Here is an 18,009-nt window from a genome sequence, read left to right as displayed (position 1 = left end):
CCATTTTGGTGTTCATATTTCTAACCTGTGATCCCTTGTTCTGTATTTGGTGAAGGTCTGTCTGTGTTTTGTGTTTGAAGAAGTCATTTAAAGTTGTTTTATGTGTGGTAGTAATGATGGGTGGAGAAACTGAGGGAGGGGCAGGGAGAAGAAAGGATTGGGGTCCTCTCTTTAATTTTTGCCCTAAGCCCCAGCATGTCCAACACTGGCCCTGGTTATATTGCTGGTTGCTGGGGGATGCTCAGGAGAAGCGAGTGGAACCCCCACTGTTGGAAAGAGTGCATCGTGCTTTGGCCCCACGGATCAATGACTGCCCTCGAGATGTGGTGGTTTGTTTCCTCTGTTTTACAAAAAAGGAGTGGATGCTTCAGAAGGTGAAAGAGTGCAGAGTGCTGGAATGGTAGGGCTGTAACTTCGAATTATATCAGAACAGCTCTCGTACTTGTAAAGCACAGAGCTTTCCGAGAGGTCACCCAGACTTTGACTAAGGCACAGATGAGGTACAAATGGACTTTTCCATTTGGGCTTCTGGTATCACTAAATGGGGTCCCCACAGAATTCACTCTTGTCTCAGAGGCGTGGGAGGCTTTGCAGAAGCTGGGAAATACATAGGCCAACATCTCCCAGTCGTCAGGAGGAAATTCAGAGGAGACTGGCTGGATTAAATGGCAAGCAGTGGAGGGTCCCAGTGGGAGACTGCGTCTGGGCCCGGTGTGAAGCAGCCGCAGTGAGGACTAGAATTGAGGACACTGTGTGGGCTTGAGCTATTTTTCTTTGAGAGTGAGGGAGAAGTAAGTGAGTGAAACATGGGGCTCCAGTGTTTGTTGGGATGGAGTATGTTTGGGGGGGAGGGATGATTGCTTGGTGAAAGGAGGTGAGGGTGTTTTATGTGTGTCTGTGTATGTGGTTGGGAGGATCTCTGGGGGATATCACTTCCTGGTATGGTAGAGTGGGAGTAGAGGAGATTCTCACAGCTGCAGGGGGCTGGGGATGTGTGGGTAGGAGGTATGGGGCATTTGGAGTGGATTTGGGATTTTATGAGACATCTTAATAGGGGATTTGCTTTTACGCTTTGTCTCTCATAATGTTAAACGGATTAACTCGCCCTTCAAGCAAAACATGATTTTTAAAGCGCTCAGGCGGTTGAGGGGTGATGTTTGTATGGTGCAAGAAACTCATCTACTGTGGGTAGGCAAGAAGCTGGTACAACATTGGAGTTTTCCAACCACAGTCTGGGCTTCTAATAGAAAGGAGTCTAAGAAAGGAGGTATGGGGATTTTCTTTGCTAGGGGTTTGTGGGTTGAGATTCAACAGGTTAAGAGGGATGAGTTGATTAAAATATATGCCCCCTAATACTGGTCAGATTAGCTTTTTAGATCATTGTGTGCAGGACATCCTACATGCTCAAGATGGGAATTTAATTGGGGGGAGGAGGACTTTAATCTGACCTTAGCACCTAAATTGGAAAACACTGGGGAGACTAGGACTTACAGGAAAACGAATAGGAAGGCCTTCCACAGATTTCTTAAGGATCTCAATATTGTGGATAGTTGGAGAGAAACTAATCCCATGACGCAGAGCTATACTTTTTATTCCTCAGTGCATCACAGGTATTCAAAGATTGATTATATTCTCATGGATAGGAGCCTTTTTGCTTCTCATAAGCATTCAGACATTAAAGAAATTACTTGATTGTTTCATGCTCCCATATGGGGGGAGATAACGGGGGTGGGGGGGTACACTCTACCGGCGACTGAATGAATATTTTGAGTGATGACCCCAGAAACTCTTGTGCTAGGCTCTTCCAAGACTTTTTGTCTGATCTTAGTTTTCAACAATAGATCTCCTTCCCCACTCACCAATCTGGCCACACCTTAGACCTCATACTTACCCAAACCAGTTTATCCATTTTCCCATCATCTTTCACCTCGTCCCCTTTCTCGTGGTCCAATCATGTCCTGATTACTTTTTTCATAACAATAGCTGCCAAACCTCTTCCCTCATCCCTATCTCAGGGCTACTGGGTTAGAAACCTTTCAAGTGTTGACAATGCAACCCTGTCTCCATCTCTTTTTCAGTACCAGTAGATTTTTCATCAAAATCACTAAACGAGCAAATTGATTTCTGGCATTCTACCCTTTCCAAGGCAATTCATACTGGGGGGGGCGGCGACCTCAGGGGGGGGTGGCGAAGGGCTGAAACTGCTCCTCCAACTTTCCAATGTTACGAACGCAGCCAGAGACATTGGAACGTTGGGAGTGCAAATTATTATATTAGATTTCTTTGTTGCATTTGTATCCCACATTTTTCCACCTATTTGCAGGCTCAATGTGGCTTACATTGTTCCATCATGGCAATCGCCATTCCAGAATGAGAGATACAAGTGGTATTACATAGAGAACATGAATGACATAAAATTGAGCAAACAGGTATAGAGAGAACACATTCAGGATAATAGGTAAAGAGGTAATGCGTTAAAGTTCATATGAAGGATCATTGCGGTATGCCTTGTTAAAGAGGCAGGTTTTCAGTAATTCCCGAAAGTTGGTTAGGTCGCTTTGTTTTTTCACGTCAAGTGGTAATGCATTCCATAGCTGCGTACCTAGGAAAAGCTGGATGAATGTGTTAATTTGTATTTTAGCCAATTGTATGGTAGCCAATGTGATTCTTTAAGAATAGTTGTCACATTGTCAAACCTACCAGCACCAAATATTAATCTAGCAGCTATATTCTGCAGAAGCGGCAATCGATTTTTCACTTTGCAGGTAATCTGAGAATACAGCAAATTGCAATAATCCAACTGAGGAAGAAGAACTGCCTGAGCTAAGACCCTACAGTCCTCTTTCCACAGAGATGATCATATTACATGCAATTCTCTAAGCTTTAGAAAAAAGTTTTTACTTAAAGCTCCAATCTGTCTTTCAAAGGAGAGTTTTGAATCTAAAATGACTCCTAGAACTCTAGAAAAGTCCTCAATTTTCAATGTTTCACCCAAGAGCAAGGTAACGGAGCTAGCTGGAACCTTTTCAAAATCGCCAAACCATAGTATCTTAGGTTTTTGTTTGTTTAGTCTAAGAAAATGTCCAGTTGCTCAATTGTCTATGAAGCAAATATACGCTGGGGTTTACTAAGCTGCTAACGCAGCTGATTGTGCGCTAGTGCCGACACAGCTCATTCACCTTGACTGGGCTGTGTCGGCAATGCTGCACGAAAGCCGCTAGCATGGTTTAGTATACAGATTCCATAATGTTTTATAGAATCCAGAGTGTTATCTAATGTCTCTAGCACAGCACAAAGAAGAAAGGTATCATCTGCATATCATAAAACTGTAATACCTGCCTCAGAAAATAAATTCCCAAGAGAAGTCAAGTAAACATTAAACAAAGATGGGGAAAGCAGGGAGCCCTGAGACATACCACAACCAGATTCCAACTGGATGATCTCCCATTATATCCTTTAACACTATAAAATCTATTCTTCAAAAACTTTTCAAAACAAACTAACACTTTGCCTGACACACCTAATTCAGATAATTTAAGCAGAAGTATAGAATGATTAATAGCATCAAAGGCAGCTGATATATCAAACTGTAATAACATTGCCTGTTGCATATGACTCAAAAAGTGTCTTATTTTTGTTGTAAGAACAAGAAGCAGTGTCTCTGTGATATGTCGCGATCTGAACCCATACTGTGACTTATGCAAAATACCAAATGTTTCTAGAAAATTCTGCAGTTGTTCGTTAACTGAGAACTCCAACAATTTTGTCATCCAAGGTATGCTGGCAACAGTGTGATAATTTTTTACTTTTGAAAAATCTGCACCCATCAATTTTGGTAAAGGAGTGAGCACAATTCCAGTTAGAGATTCAGGATAATTTCCTAGTCAAAGATTAGTATTAACAAATTCAGTCAACCAGTTTAGCACATATAATAACAATTCATTTCGCAAAAATGATGGACAAACAACATGATTTATTAGAGAGTCTAGACAAAAATTTCTTAACTATATCAGAAAAAAAACACTCAAGTTAGCCCCAATCTGTCTGCAGGGATATCCACTTGTACATTACAAGGCAAAACTTCTAAGGCATCCAAGTTGCACAATATAAAAGACTACCTGATTTTGTTGATTTTGTCCTAGAAAAATTGTGCTAATTCTTCTGCCTTAGGTTGAATAGCTTTGGAAACCATTAACACAGTATCAGTATTCATCAAATTTTCGAATACTTTAAAAAGAGCTTTTGAAGAATTTTCTGAGTTGGTAATTTCTCCTCTAAAAAAGCTTTTTTGCTAAAGCAACTTGAAACTTATAAACTGTTATCTTTCTCCTCTAATTAACATATGCTGAACTACCCTTGGATTTCCTCCATAGATGCTCCAACCTCCTACAACATCTTTTTATAATTGCAAAGGATTCACAAAACCAAGGATTATTCACCTTCCTGGTCTTTTTTTACTTTAAAAGGGGCCTGAACTGTAAGGACATCATTCACAACACTTGTCGCGTCTCTCGCGCTTGCCGCGCTCTCGAGGACCTTGGCATACTTTCAGGCTTCTTCCCCGAGAGCACGGGGTTTGTGAGTCCATAGGCCACTACCGTGGAGCGGCAGTGGCAGGCAAGATCACCTTCCAGGTAGAGATGAAACAAGACTGGACCGGAACCCCGGACTGGAGTTCTACACCGGAACACTCGGAACTGGAACGCACCGGACAGGTGCACACTGGAGTGGGGCCCGCTGGACTGGACACACTGGAGTGGCCCCACTGGACTGGAACATACAGGAGTGAAACCCGCTGGACTGGAACACACTGGAGCGGAACCCGCGGAACTGGAACACCCTGGACCTAGGCTTCACCTACACTTGACTGCCTTTCCCCGAGGGTTGAGCCCTCAGGTTCTGGCAGCCGGTAGGACTTACAGGAACAGCAGGAATGAAGATCCAGGAGTGCCCCCTGGCACCTAGGCGAAGGCAAGGCAGACAAGCAGGGACTGTCCGGGTTCTGGCAGTCGGCAGGATTCAACACAATGACTAGTAAACTGTACCCAGGCTAATAGGAACGCTATACCCAGGCAAACCAGTCATACACAGGAACATACACAGAGCAAACTCAGGAGACTTGGAAGGCTATACACCAGCTAACAACTAAGCTGTGCCCAAGCTAACAAATCATGCACTGGAAACAACACAGAACACTAGCAAAGCTTTACACAGGCTACAAGCCACACGGTGCCTAAGCTGGCTAGTCAAGTATTAGGAACAAACCCAGGGAACTAGCAAAGCTATACACAGGCTAACAAGCCACACGGTGCCTAAGCTGGCTAGTCTATCACTAGGAACAAACACAGAGAACTAGCAGAGCTATGCACAGGCTACAAGCCAGACGGTGCCTAAGCTGGCTAGTCTACACTAGGAACAATCACAGTCTCGGGATAGTGACTAGCAAGGGCGGCCAGTCTAACACTAGGACCAAACACAGTCTCGTGAAAGTGGCTAGCAAGGGCGGCTAGTCTAACACTAGGAACAAACACAGTCTCAGGATAGTGGCTAGCAAGGGCGGCTAGTCTAATACTAGGAACAAGCACAGAGAACTAGTAGAGCTATGCACAGGCTACAAGCCAGACGGTGCCTAAGCTAACTAGTCAGCACTGGAAACAAACACAGAGAACTAGCAGAGCTATGCACAGGCTACAAGCCAGACGGTGCCTAAGCTGGCTAGTCTACACTAGGAACAAACACAGAGCACTAGCAAAGCTATGCACAGGCTACAAGCCAGACGGTGCCTAAGCTAACTAGTCATGCACTGGAAACAAACACAGAGAACTAGCAGAGCTATGCACAGGCTACAAGCCAGACAGTACCTAAGCTAACTAGTCATGCACTGGAAACAAACACAGAGAACTAGCAGAGCTATGCACAGGCTACAAGCCAGACGGTGCCTAAGCTAACTAGTCTAAACAAACACAGAGCACTAGCAAAGCTATACACAGGCTACAAGCCAGACGGTGCCTAAGCTAGCTAGTCTACACAAACACAGAGCACTAGCAAAGCTATACACAGGCTACAAGCCAGACGGTGCATAAGCTAGCTAGTCTAAACAAACGTAGAAACTCACACAGAGCAAACACTGAAACTGTGTACAGAGCACTCTATACACCAGGACCTTTAGATGAGATGCAAAGGCCAGGACTGTAGTCTCCAAGTGACTAATAAAGCCCATCAACTCCAGAGCCACAGCTGCAGCAATCACCTTGCAACCAAACAGAGGCTTGACACACAGAGCAGTCAGCCCATAGGAAGGAACAGCGGGGGCCATCTTGGATACTGGCAAAGAGGAGGAGGCGGCAGCCATCTTGGAAGAGGCATAGCCCACACAGGTGAGGTTCAGTAGGGCAATCAGCACACAGAGCCAGAGAGAACCTAAGACAGACACAGAGACAAGCAGAAGCCAGCACAGACACTGACTCCCAGAAACAGGGTAAGTCTGAGGGTTGTCACGGCCACGGACGTGACAACACTATCCCATACTCTGAACTCATAATTATGAGGATCCTCCTTCAGTTTAGGCAAAACTAAATCCAAAAACTGGGATGGCTCTATTCTATATAAATTATATAACGATTTGAAGGTCTATGGGTATTGGAAACTTAGCTCCAGGGACTTGCTATATCACCTGTGAGGCATTAGGGTCCACAGATGGCTCATTCCTCTGTAAAGCGAATGCTACATACCTGTAGAAGGTATTCTCCGAGGACAGCAGGCTGATTGTTCTCACTGATGGGTGACGTCCACGGCAGCCTCTCCAATCGGAATCTTCACTAGCAAAGTCCTTTGCTAGCTCTCGCACGCCCGCGCGCACCGCGCATGCGCGGCCGTCTTCCCGCCCGAAACCGGCTCGAGCCGGCCAGTCTCGTATGTAGCAAAAGAGATACAAGGGAAGACTCAACTCCAAAGGGGAGGCGGGCGGGTTTGTGAGAACAATCAGCCTGCTGTCCTCGGAGAATACCTTCTACAGGTATGTAGCATTCGCTTTCTCCGAGGACAAGCAGGCTGCTTGTTCTCACTGATGGGGTATCCCTAGCCCCCAGGCTCACTCAAAACAACAACCATGGTCAATTGGGCCTCGCAACGGCGAGGACATAACTGAGATTGACCTAAAAAATTTACCAACTAACTGAGAGTGCAGCCTGGAACAGAACAAACAGGGCCCTCGGGGGGTGGAGTTGGATCTTAAAGCCCAAACAGGTTCTGAAGAACTGACTGCCTGAACCGACTGTCGCGTCGGGTATCCTGCTGCAGGCAGTAATGAGATGTGAATGTGTGGACAGATGACCACGTCGCAGCTTTGCAAATTTCTTCAATGGAGGCTGACTTCAAGTGGGCTACCGACGCAGCCATGGCTCTAACATTATGAGCCGTGACATGACCCTCAAGAGCCAGCCCCGCCTGGGCGTAAGTGAAGGAAATGCAATCTGCTAGCCAATTGGATATGGTGCGTTTCCCCACAGCCACTCCCCTCCTATTGGGATCAAAAGAAACAAACAATTGGGCGGACTGTCTGTTGGGCTGTGTCCGCTCCAGGTAGAAGGCCAATGCTCTCTTGCAGTCCAATGTGTGCAGCTGACGTTCAGCAGGGCAGGAATGAGGACGGGGAAAGAATGTTGGCAAGACAATTGACTGGTTCAGATGGAACTCCGACACGACCTTTGGCAAGAACTTAGGGTGAGTGCGGAGGACTACTCTGTTATGATGAAATTTGGTGTAGGGGGCCTGGGCTACCAGGGCCTGAAGCTCACTGACTCTACGAGCTGAAGTAACTGCCACCAAGAAAATGACCTTCCAGGTCAAGTACTTCAGATGGCAGGAATTCAGTGGCTCAAAAGGAGGTTTCATCAGCTGGGTGAGACGAACATTGAGATCCCATGACACTGTCGGAGGCTTGACAGGGGGCTTTGACAAAAGCAAACCTCTCATGAAGCGAACAACTAAAGGCTGTCCTGAGATCGGCTTACCTTCCACACGGTAATGGTATGCATTAATCGCACTAAGGTGAACCCTTACAGAGTTGGTCTTGAGACCAGACTCAGACAAGTGCAGAAGGTATTCAAGCAGGGTCTGTGTCGGACAAAAGCGAGGATCTAGGGCCTTGCTGTCACACCATACGGCAAACCTCCTCCATAGAAAGAAGTAACTCCTCTTAGTGGAATCTTTCCTGGAAGCAAGCAAGATGCAGGAGACACCCTCTGACAGACCCAAAGAGGCAAAGTCTACGCTCTCAACATCCAGGCCGTGAGAGCCAGGGACCGGAGGCTGGGATGCAGAAGAGCCCCTTCGTCCTGCGTGATGAGGGTCGGAAAACACTCCAATCTCCACGGTTCTTCGGAGGATAACTCCAGAAGAAGAGGGAACCAGATCTGACGCGGCCAAAAAGGAGCAATCAGAATCATGGTGCCTCGGTCTTCCTTGAGTTTCAACAAAGTCTTCCCCACCAGAGGAATGGGAGGATAAGCATACAGCAGGCCCTCCCCCCAATCCAGGAGGAAGGCATCCGATGCCAGTCTGCCGGGGGCCTGAAGCCTGGAACAGAACTGAGGGACTTTGTGGTTTGCTCGAGATGCGAAGAGATCCACCAAGGGGGTGCCCCACGCTTGGAAGATCTGGCGCACCACTCGGGAGTTGAGCGACCACTCGTGAGGTTGCATAATCCTGCTCAGTCTGTCGGCCAGACTGTTGTTTACGCCTGCCAGATATGTGGCTTGGAGCACCATGCCTTGACGGCGAGCCCAGAGCCACATGCTGATGGCTTCCTGACACAGGGGGCGAGATCCGGTGCCCCCCTGCTTGTTGACATAGTACATGGCAACCTGGTTGTCTGTCTGAATTTGGATAATTTGGTGGGATAGCCGATCTCTGAAAGCCTTCAGAGCGTTCCAGATCGCTCGCAACTCCAGAAGATTGATCTGTAGATCGCGTTCCTGGAGGGACCAGCTTCCTTGGGTGTGAAGCCCATCGACATGAGCTCCCCATCCCAGGAGAGACGCATCCGTGGTCAGCACGTTTTGTGGCTGAGGAATTTGGAAAGGACGTCCCAGAGTCAAATTGGACCAAATCGTCCACCAATACAGGGATTCGAGAAAACTCGTGGACAGGTGGATCACGTCTTCTAGACCCCCAGCAGCCTGAAACCACTGGGAAGCTAGGGTCCATTGAGCAGATCTCATGTGAAGGCGGGCCATGGGAGTCACATGAACTGTGGAGGCCATGTGGCCCAGCAATCTCAACATCTGCCGAGCTGTGATCTGCTGAGACGCTCGCACCCGCGAGACGAGGGACAACAAGTTGTTGGCTCTCGCCTCCGGGAGATAGGCGCGAGCCGTCCGAGAATCCAGCAGAGCTCCTATGAATTCGAGTCTCTGCGCCGGGAGAAGGTGGGACTTTGGGTAATTTATCACAAACCCCAGCAGCTCCAGGAGGCGAATAGTCATCTGCATGGACTGCAGGGCTCCTGCCTTGGACGTGTTCTTCACCAGCCAATCGTCGAGATATGGGAACACGTGCACCCCCAGCCTGCGAAGTGCTGCTGCTACTACAGCCAAGCACTTTGTGAACACCCTGGGCGCAGAGGCGAGCCCAAAGGGTAGCACACAGTACTGGAAGTGACGTGTGCCCAGCTGAAATCGCAGATACTGTCTGTGAGCTGGCAGTATCGGGATGTGTGTGTAGGCATCCTTCAAGTCCAGAGAGCATAGCCAATCGTTTTCCTGAATCATGGGAAGTAGGGTGCCCAGGGAAAGCATCCTGAACTTTTCTTTGACCAGATATTTGTTCAGGGCCCTTAGGTCTAGGATGGGACGCATCCCCCCTGTTTTCTTTTCCACAAGGAAGTACCTGGAATAGAATCCCAGCCCTTCTTGCCCGGATGGCACGGGCTCGACCGCATTGGCGCTGAGAAGGGCGGAGAGTTCCTCTGCAAGTACCTGCTTGTGCTGGAAGCTGTAAGACTGAGCTCCCGGTGGACAATTTGGAGGTTTTGAGGCCAAATTGAGGGTGTATCCTTGCCGGACTATTTGGAGAACCCACTGATCGGAGGTTATGAGAGGCCACCTTTGGTGAAAAGCTTTCAACCTCCCCCCGACCGGCAGGTCGCCCGGCACTGACACTTGTATGTCGGCTATGCTCTGCTGGAGCCAGTCAAAAGCTCGCCCCTTGCTTTTGCTGGGGAGCCGCGGGGCCTTGCTGAGGCGCACGCTGCTGACGAGAGCGAGCGCGCTGGGGCTTAGCCTGGGCCGCAGGCTGTCGAGAAGGGGGATTGTACCTACGCTTGCCAGAAGAGTAGGGAACAGTCCTCCTGCCCCCAAAAAATCTTCTACCTGTAGAGGTAGATGCTGAAGGCTGCCGGCGGGAGAACTTGTCGAATGCGGTATCCCGCTGGTGGAGATGCTCTACCACCTGCTCGACCTTCTCTCCAAAATATTGTCCGCACGGCAAGGCAAGTCCGCAATCCGCTGCTGGAGTCTATTCTCTAGGTCGGAGGCACGCAGACATGAGAGCCTGCGCATCACCACACCTTGAGCAGCGGCCCTGGACGCAACATCAAAGGTGTCATACACCCCTCTGGCCAGGAATTTTCTGCACGCCTTCAGCTGCCTGACCACCTCCTGAAAAGGCTTGGCTTGCTCAGGGGGAAGAGCATCAACCAAGCCCGCCAACTGCCGCACATTGTTCCGCATGTGTATGCTCGTGTAGAGCTGGTAAGACTGGATTTTGGCCACGAGCATAGAGGAATGGTAGGCCTTCCTCCCAAAGGAGTCTAAGGTTCTAGAGTCTTTGCCCGGGGGTGCCGAAGCATGCTCCCTAGAACTCTTAGCCTTCTTTAGGGCCAGATCCACAACTCCAGAGTCGTGAGGCAACTGAGTGCGCATCAGCTCTGGGTCCCCATGGATCCGGTACTGGGACTCGATCTTCTTGGGGATGTGGGGATTACTTAGTGGCTTGGTCCAGTTCGCAAGCAATGTCTTTTTCAGGACATGGTGCAAGGGAACAGTGGACGCTTCCTTAGGTGGAGAAGGATAGTCCAGGAGCTCAAACATTTCAGCCCTGGGCTCGTCCTCCACAACCACCGGGAAGGGGATGGCCGTAGACATCTCCCGGACAAAGGAAGCAAAAGACAGACTCTCGGGAGAAGAAAGCTGTCTCTCAGGAGAGGGAGTGGGATCGGAAGGAAGACCCTCAGACTCCTCGTCAGAGAAATATCTGGGGTCTTCTTCCTCTTCCCACGAGGCCTCACCCTCGGTGTCAGACACAAGTTCACGGACCTGTGTCTGCAACCTCGCCCGGCTCGACTCCGTGGAGCCACGTCCACAATGGGGGCGTCGAGAGGTAGACTCCCTCGCCCGCATCGGCGAAGCTCCCTCCGCCGACGTAGTCGGGGAGCCTTCCTGGGAGGTGGCCGCAGTCGGCACCGCACGCGGTACCGACGTCGGGGACCTCACCCAGGGCGATGGGCCGGCGCCACGCTCGACGGTACCGGAGGCGCAAGCACCGCCGGTACCGGAGGGGTAGGGCGCAACAGCTCTCCCAGAATCTCTGGGAGAACGGCCCGGAGGCTCTCGTTCAGAGCGGCTGCAGAGAAAGGCATGGAGGCCGATGCAGGCGTCGACGTCAGAACCTGTTCCGGGCGTGGAGGCTGTTCCGGGCTGTCCAGAGTGGAGCGCATCGACACCTCCTGAACAGAGGGTGAGCGGTCTTCTCGGTGCCGATGCCTGCTGGGTGCCGACTCCCTCGGCGACCCAGAGCTCTCGGTGCCGACGCGGGGAGGAGACCGGTGTCGATGCTTCTTCGATTTCTTCCGAAGCATGTCACCGGAGCTCCCCGGCACCGATGAGGAGGACGTAGAATCCATCCGTCGCTTCCTCGGGGCCGAGGTCGAAGCAGGTCGATCCCGGGGGTGCTGTACCGCAGGAGCCCTCAGGGTAGGGGGAGACCCACCCGAAGGCTCACCGCCACCAGCAGGGGAATGGACAGCCCTCACCTGCACTCCTGACGATGCACCACCGTCCGACGACATCAGGAGACGAGGTCCCGGTACCACCGACGTCAATGCAGCTATCCGATGTCTCGGCGCCGATGCAGAGGGCCGATGCCTCGATGCACTCGATGCACTGGCGGCCGAGGATGAAGGTCTGGACGCTGATGACGTCGATGCACTCGATGACCCCGGTGCCGATGCCGACGAAAGACCCGAGAACAAAACGTTCCACTGGGCCAATCTCGCTATCTGAGTTCGCCTTTGTAACAGGGAACACAGACTACAGTTCTGAGGACGGTGCTCGGCCCCCAGACACTGAAGACACGAAGAGTGCCTATCAGTGAGCGAGATTACCCGGGCGCACTGGGTGCACTTCTTGAAGCCGCTGGAAGGCTTCGATGTCATGGGCGGAAAAATCACGCCGGCGAAATCAAAATCCGAAATGACGAATTTGAGCACCAAAACTTTAAGGGAGAAAAATCTCGACCGAGGCCGAAAAGAGGCCTACCCCGACGACGAAAGAAAACTTACCGGGGCAAAAACTGGAAATACGGGAAGGGGCAAACGAAACCCAAGGGGGTTTTCGGAGCACTTTCCGAACGAAAAGAGAACTTTTCCGAAGAAAAACACGTCGATTAAGATAACGGACGCGCGAGGTCGACTCTCCGGGGCTCGACACGGCAAAACACAGCCGTACCGAGTGCGGACGAAAGAAGACTGGCCGGCTCGAGCCGGTTTCGGGCGGGAAGACGGCCGCTCATGCGCGGTGCGCGCGGGCGCGCGAGAGCTAGCAAAGGACTTTGCTAGTGAAGATTCCGATTGGAGGGGCTGCCGTGGACGTCACCCATCAGTGAGAACAAGCAGCCTGCTTGTCCTCGGAGAACCACCAGGAAACTCCCCACAAGTCAACCTGGGCTTGTAATCCAGTGGAGACAGGTTCTGACTGCGGCCTGAACTGCAGCCACCCTCTTGGGGTAATCACAGTACCTCTACCTGGGCTCATACACCTGCGAGGGACTCTCGTAGTCACTTGCAAGTCTAAGTGAGCAACCGACTACCATATGGCTCCAGAAAAAGGAGGACGGATTGAGCCAGCCGGGTTTTACTTCCATTGCTTTCAATGGAAGTAATTGAGCCAGCCGGGTTTTACTTCCATTGCTTTCAATGAAAAGCACTGGAAGTAAAACCCGGCTGGCTCAATCCGTCCTCCTTTTTCTGGAGCCATATGGTAACCCTAGACTGGTTGGTTAAGTGTTTCAACAGGTCTGTTGTAGGTACCTCTGGCCACTGATAGTTCAGCTAGGCTTGCTGGCAGTGATTGTAACTTCACTGCAGTACTGGCCTCTGCTGTACCTGTCAATGGGTTCCTGAAGTTGTCTACTTCTTCATGCCGCTTTCTTAGGTGTACTTCCCCATAAGGAAGTTGTCAGGAAGGTTTCCTCAGACCCTTGGAATTGAATGAACTGTTAACAATAGGCAAAGTTTCCACTCCCAAGCAGTGGGCCTTGAGTGTTTTCAGTTCACCCTCCTGGGGGTTCCATTTCTCTGCTGTGGCTCCGCTCATCCAATATGTCCCTCTTCTGGGAAGCCTCCCTGAGCCAGGTAGCTAAACCATCCAGCTCCTTGTACATCTCTTACTGGGACGCTGCTGCCTGGGTCAGCTGAATCTGAACCTTCTCCAGCTGGTTTTGCAGAACTTGGGTGGAATGGTCCAGGACTGCTACTTCCCCCTGGCGTTCTTGAACTTGAAGAGGCAGTACAGTATTCATGCCAGCCAGCATTTGAAGTCATTCTAGCACCATATTATAGCTCTACCAGGTTCCTCTTAGTTGCCCTTGCAGCTCAGAGTACTGCCACAGAGATTCTGTGCTTGCCAACTCCTGTTGCAGCTGTTTGACCTCACCCTTGGGCTTCTCATGTTGTTCCTCAGTCAGCCAGGCAATCTTCTTTGCTTCCTGCAATTCACGAAGCAGTTTGTCAACCTGTTTCGAGGACTGGATGTCCTTTTCCCATTACACTATGGTTCTCCCGGGACTCTCCTTTCAGGTTTTGAGTCCCAACTGCTTGATTTCCTTCTCTTGCTGCTCAATGGTTTTGTGTAGCTCCCTTTTCTCCATTTCCACAGCAATGTGGACAGCTTGGAGTTCCTCCACAAATTTCTCAGCTTGTCTTCTAATTTCCTTCAGAGCTTTGGCCAGTTGGGTTTGGAGGGACTCCTTATCCTCCTGTAACCTTCGGGTATTCTTAGCTGCCTGCTCAGTATCATCTTGCAACTCAGCAATATAGCGATGGACTTTCTCCAAGATCTGTACAAAGTTGAAGGCCAATTTGGAACCCTATTTGTAGCCCTGGAAGAGGATCATTTTCCTCCCATGCATGATATACCATTGCTGATAACCCATCCGGGTTCTGACAGACCACTGGAGTCTGGTCTACTGCTGCCTCTGGACACAAAGCACATTGCTCCTTTGAGTTTAGGTCATGCTGATCTGGCTCCTTCCTCAGGCCATCTCTTCACTGGGCCCAGATGACTTCAAAAGTTAGGAAGTCTCGACCCAAAACAACTGGGTAAGAGAGGCTGGGCACCATCACTGCTTCTAGCTAGGCTGGTCCAATCAATGTTTGGAGATGGAGTTCAGCTGTGGGGTATGATCTCCATGTACATAGGATAATGTCACATTTTATTCATAGTTTATTTGCTGTTTGGTAACCACTCCCCTCTGCATGAGGGTCTTCACACTTCCGGAGTCTACCATTATTTGATAGGGCTTCCCATTCACTTTAACTTGAAGCACACAATTCCTGTTCTCAGGATGAGAGTCCTCCACAGAGTTGCAAGCATGTGAAGTGACCATATTCACATTCATGGCCTCTTCACCTAACTCTCTCTGGCTATGTGACCTCTCTCCCCATATCTGAAGCAGGTGAGGAAGTGCAGTTCCCATGGGTCAGCAAAGAGCATGGCATCTGTGGAGATGAGAGCCTCCATCATTCTGATGCTGGGCCAGAGGGCGGTTTCATGTCCTTCAGGTTCTCAGATCCTACTTTCTCTCGTTTCTTCTCAGGATTTCTAGCTTGCTTCTCCTCCTTGTAGGATCTAGTTCTAATTGGCCTTGATAAAAAGCTTCTGCTGCTTCCAGAGCACTCTCCAGTGTCAATTTAGGGTGTCACCTCATCCAGTGTTTCATAGCTGAAGATAGCCCTTCGATTAATTGTTCCAGGAGAATGCTTCTTGCCATATCTACAGACTTCCTTGAGTCTGTAGAAGAAACCCTGGGGTTTTCTTTGACTTGCAGAAACCCCTTGTCATAAAACACCTAACCACCCACTTGGGGATACCCCGCAGCCACTTAGAGGGCCTATCCCCAGTACAGCTCAGGTCCGCCTGCACCTGCCGCTTGTGCTCTACACTTGCACCCTCCTCTGGGCGAGTCTCCTGCTCTCAAGTTATCTCCAATGATTTCTAGGTTACTGGGGCCTCAGGCATGCCCTGTTGGCTCTGCCAATCCTTTCTCTGCCCTCGGAACGGGAAGTTGACATCAGCACAGGGGCAGAGGACCAGCAGAGCCGACAGCACATGCCTGAAAGCTGCTGTGGTCCCGCACTTGCTTTTTCTTGTTTGTTTTTCTTTGCTGTGGCCGCTGCTGCCTATCAGGAGAAGCAGCAGTGGCTAGGAAATGGATACCAGGTGGAAGGGGGAGCAGGAGGTGCTGAATGAAGAGAGCAGAGGGGAGGAAATGATACAGTGGAGATGCTGGATGGAAGAGGGGTACAGAGAGAGAGATGAGTGGAAAGATAGGGAGAGAAAGAGGGAACATGGAAAAGGGCTGGAGATAGAAAGGCTGCTGGGGAAAGGGATGGGGAGAAAGAGGGGACCCTGGCTGGACATATGGAGAGAGAAAGAGGGGACATGCTGGATGAAAGGAGGGAGAGAAAGAGGGAAGATGCTGGAAGGATGAGAGCAGAAAGAGGGAAGACGCTGAAAGGAAGGGTAGGGAAAGAAACAGGAGAGACACTGGAAGGATGGGGAGAGAAAGAGAGGACATGATGAATGGAAAAGGGTAGAGAGACTGGATGGAAGGAAGGGGATAGAGAAAAAGTCATCTGGATAGAAGGATCAGGAGAGAGAGAGACTGGATGGAAGGATTGGGAGACAGGGTAGATGTTGGGTGGAAGGATAGGGAGAGAAAGAGGGAAGATGTTGGATGGAAGGATGGGGAGAGACAGACGCTGGATGGAAGGATAGGGCAAGAAAGAGGGAAGATGCTGGATAGAAGGATAGGGAGATAAAGAGGGGAGACGGATGGAAGGATGCGGAGAGGACCTGTCAAACCTAAGCCCACCCCCCAAACACTAAAAAGCCCTGGTGGTCCAGTGGGACTGTTAGCCTTCACCCCAACACTAACAAGACCCTTGTGGTCCAGTGGGACCACTAGCCCTCCACACTGGCACCCCCTCCCCTATGATCTACCTTGAAGTTGGAGGATGGAGGGACTAGCACTCCCTCCCTCCTCTGCAGGCACCTCTTCAAAATGGTGGTGCCCTGCCCTGCCCGGTGCATCCACCAGACCTCCAAGCCTTGTTTGGGGGGGGGGGGGGAGGTGGGCTTAGGTTTGACAGGTCTGGGAAAAAATCCTAGACCTGACAAACCTCTTCTGCTGTTTGACAGGCCTGGGATTTTTTTTTTTTTTTACAGTCCAGATCTGTCAAACAACTTCTGCAGGAGGATTGTGCCTTTTGGCACATGCCCAGGTACAATCCTCCCACAGAAGTACCCTATGATCAGAGCTAATAGCGCACCTAAATTTGCATGCTATTAGCTCTAATCTTAAGGGTGTTAATACCCCGCGCTGTTCCGGTGCTAATTTTACAGCACTGTTTGGAACAGCGTGGGGCTTCTGATCATCTGCTCCTGAACTGCTTTGAGTGTGTTGCAATTCATAAGAAATAAAGTAAAGTAAATCCTGAGGGTCTGGCAGTTCTCCCTCTTCCCTGGTCCTGGAACACCAACAAGTTGCAGGCAGCACTAAATTCATGCTGCTATTTCTGGCTGCCCTGGTCCTTCTCTCTGCTTGTTCCCATGCACAGGAAGTTCCAAGGCAGGACAAAGTAGAGAGAATTTCCAGAGCAGCCAGAAGTAGCAACACATCTTTAGCACTGCCGCCAACTCATCATTTTCAAGGACTGGTGTGAGGAGAGGGAGGAGGAGATGTGGCTGGAGTTGGAGGGAAGGAGAGGGAAGGAAAAAGAGCTGCCTGACCCACAGAAGAGAAGGGAGGGTGAGTTGCCTGACTGTGGGGGAAAAGAACCTACTAGAGGGGCAAAAAACCAGCCGGTTGGCACAGGAAGCCCAATGAATGAAGATCAGGACCCTTAAGCATGTGAGCTGGAGAAGGGGCCCAAATGAGTGTGTCACACGCCAAATGCATGTGATTGGCACATCTGCTGTTCAGCCCGCAAAGAGGTATGAAAAATGTGTGAGCTTGAAGTAGAGAGTGCTGCTCAGAGAAGACTAAGAATTAAACTTTTGCAACTATTTTACTTTTTTCTTATGGGCTATTTGCCTCATTGCTTTTCTATTCTTTATTTTGTATATATTTGCATAGTACTGGAGATCTTGATTCCCAATAAATAGGAATTTTATTGTAATCAATAGTAGTTTCCCAGTCACAGTTTGCCTTTGAATTTTCTGTGCCTATTAATATTAACTATTAACATTTAAGCTGCAGGGAAGGTTTGGGGGGAGATTTCAGGTATTTTAGCCATAGACCCAACTCTAAATTGTTTGCACACCAGCCTCTGGGGTATCTCTCAGTCCCAGTGATGAGAGATTGCTACACACAAAACACCCAAAATGTAGCTTTTTGATTCTGAGACAAAAGCACCTATTTTTCTCAACAGCAGACTTACTTACACTGACTGGGAAATTGAAACTCCAGCACTGGTTTCAGTTTCCTTTTCTTTCTTGCTGATAAGGAGAG

General features: G+C 49.7%; 1 protein-coding gene across 2 annotated transcripts in view; it reads right to left on the bottom strand.

Moving 5' to 3' along the window:
* Positions 1-18,009, bottom strand: part of LOC115470456 (C-factor-like) — a 150,062-nt gene that overhangs the window by 53,572 nt on the left and 78,481 nt on the right. The gene's annotated exons all lie outside the window — the stretch shown is intronic.

The sequence above is a fragment of the Microcaecilia unicolor genome, chromosome 5 (assembly GCF_901765095.1).
Source record: "Microcaecilia unicolor chromosome 5, aMicUni1.1, whole genome shotgun sequence".
In the NCBI taxonomy this organism is placed as follows: Eukaryota; Metazoa; Chordata; class Amphibia; order Gymnophiona; family Siphonopidae; genus Microcaecilia; species Microcaecilia unicolor.
The sequence above is the reverse complement of the archived record's forward strand: the minus strand, read 5'-3'. Positions and strand labels throughout refer to the sequence as shown.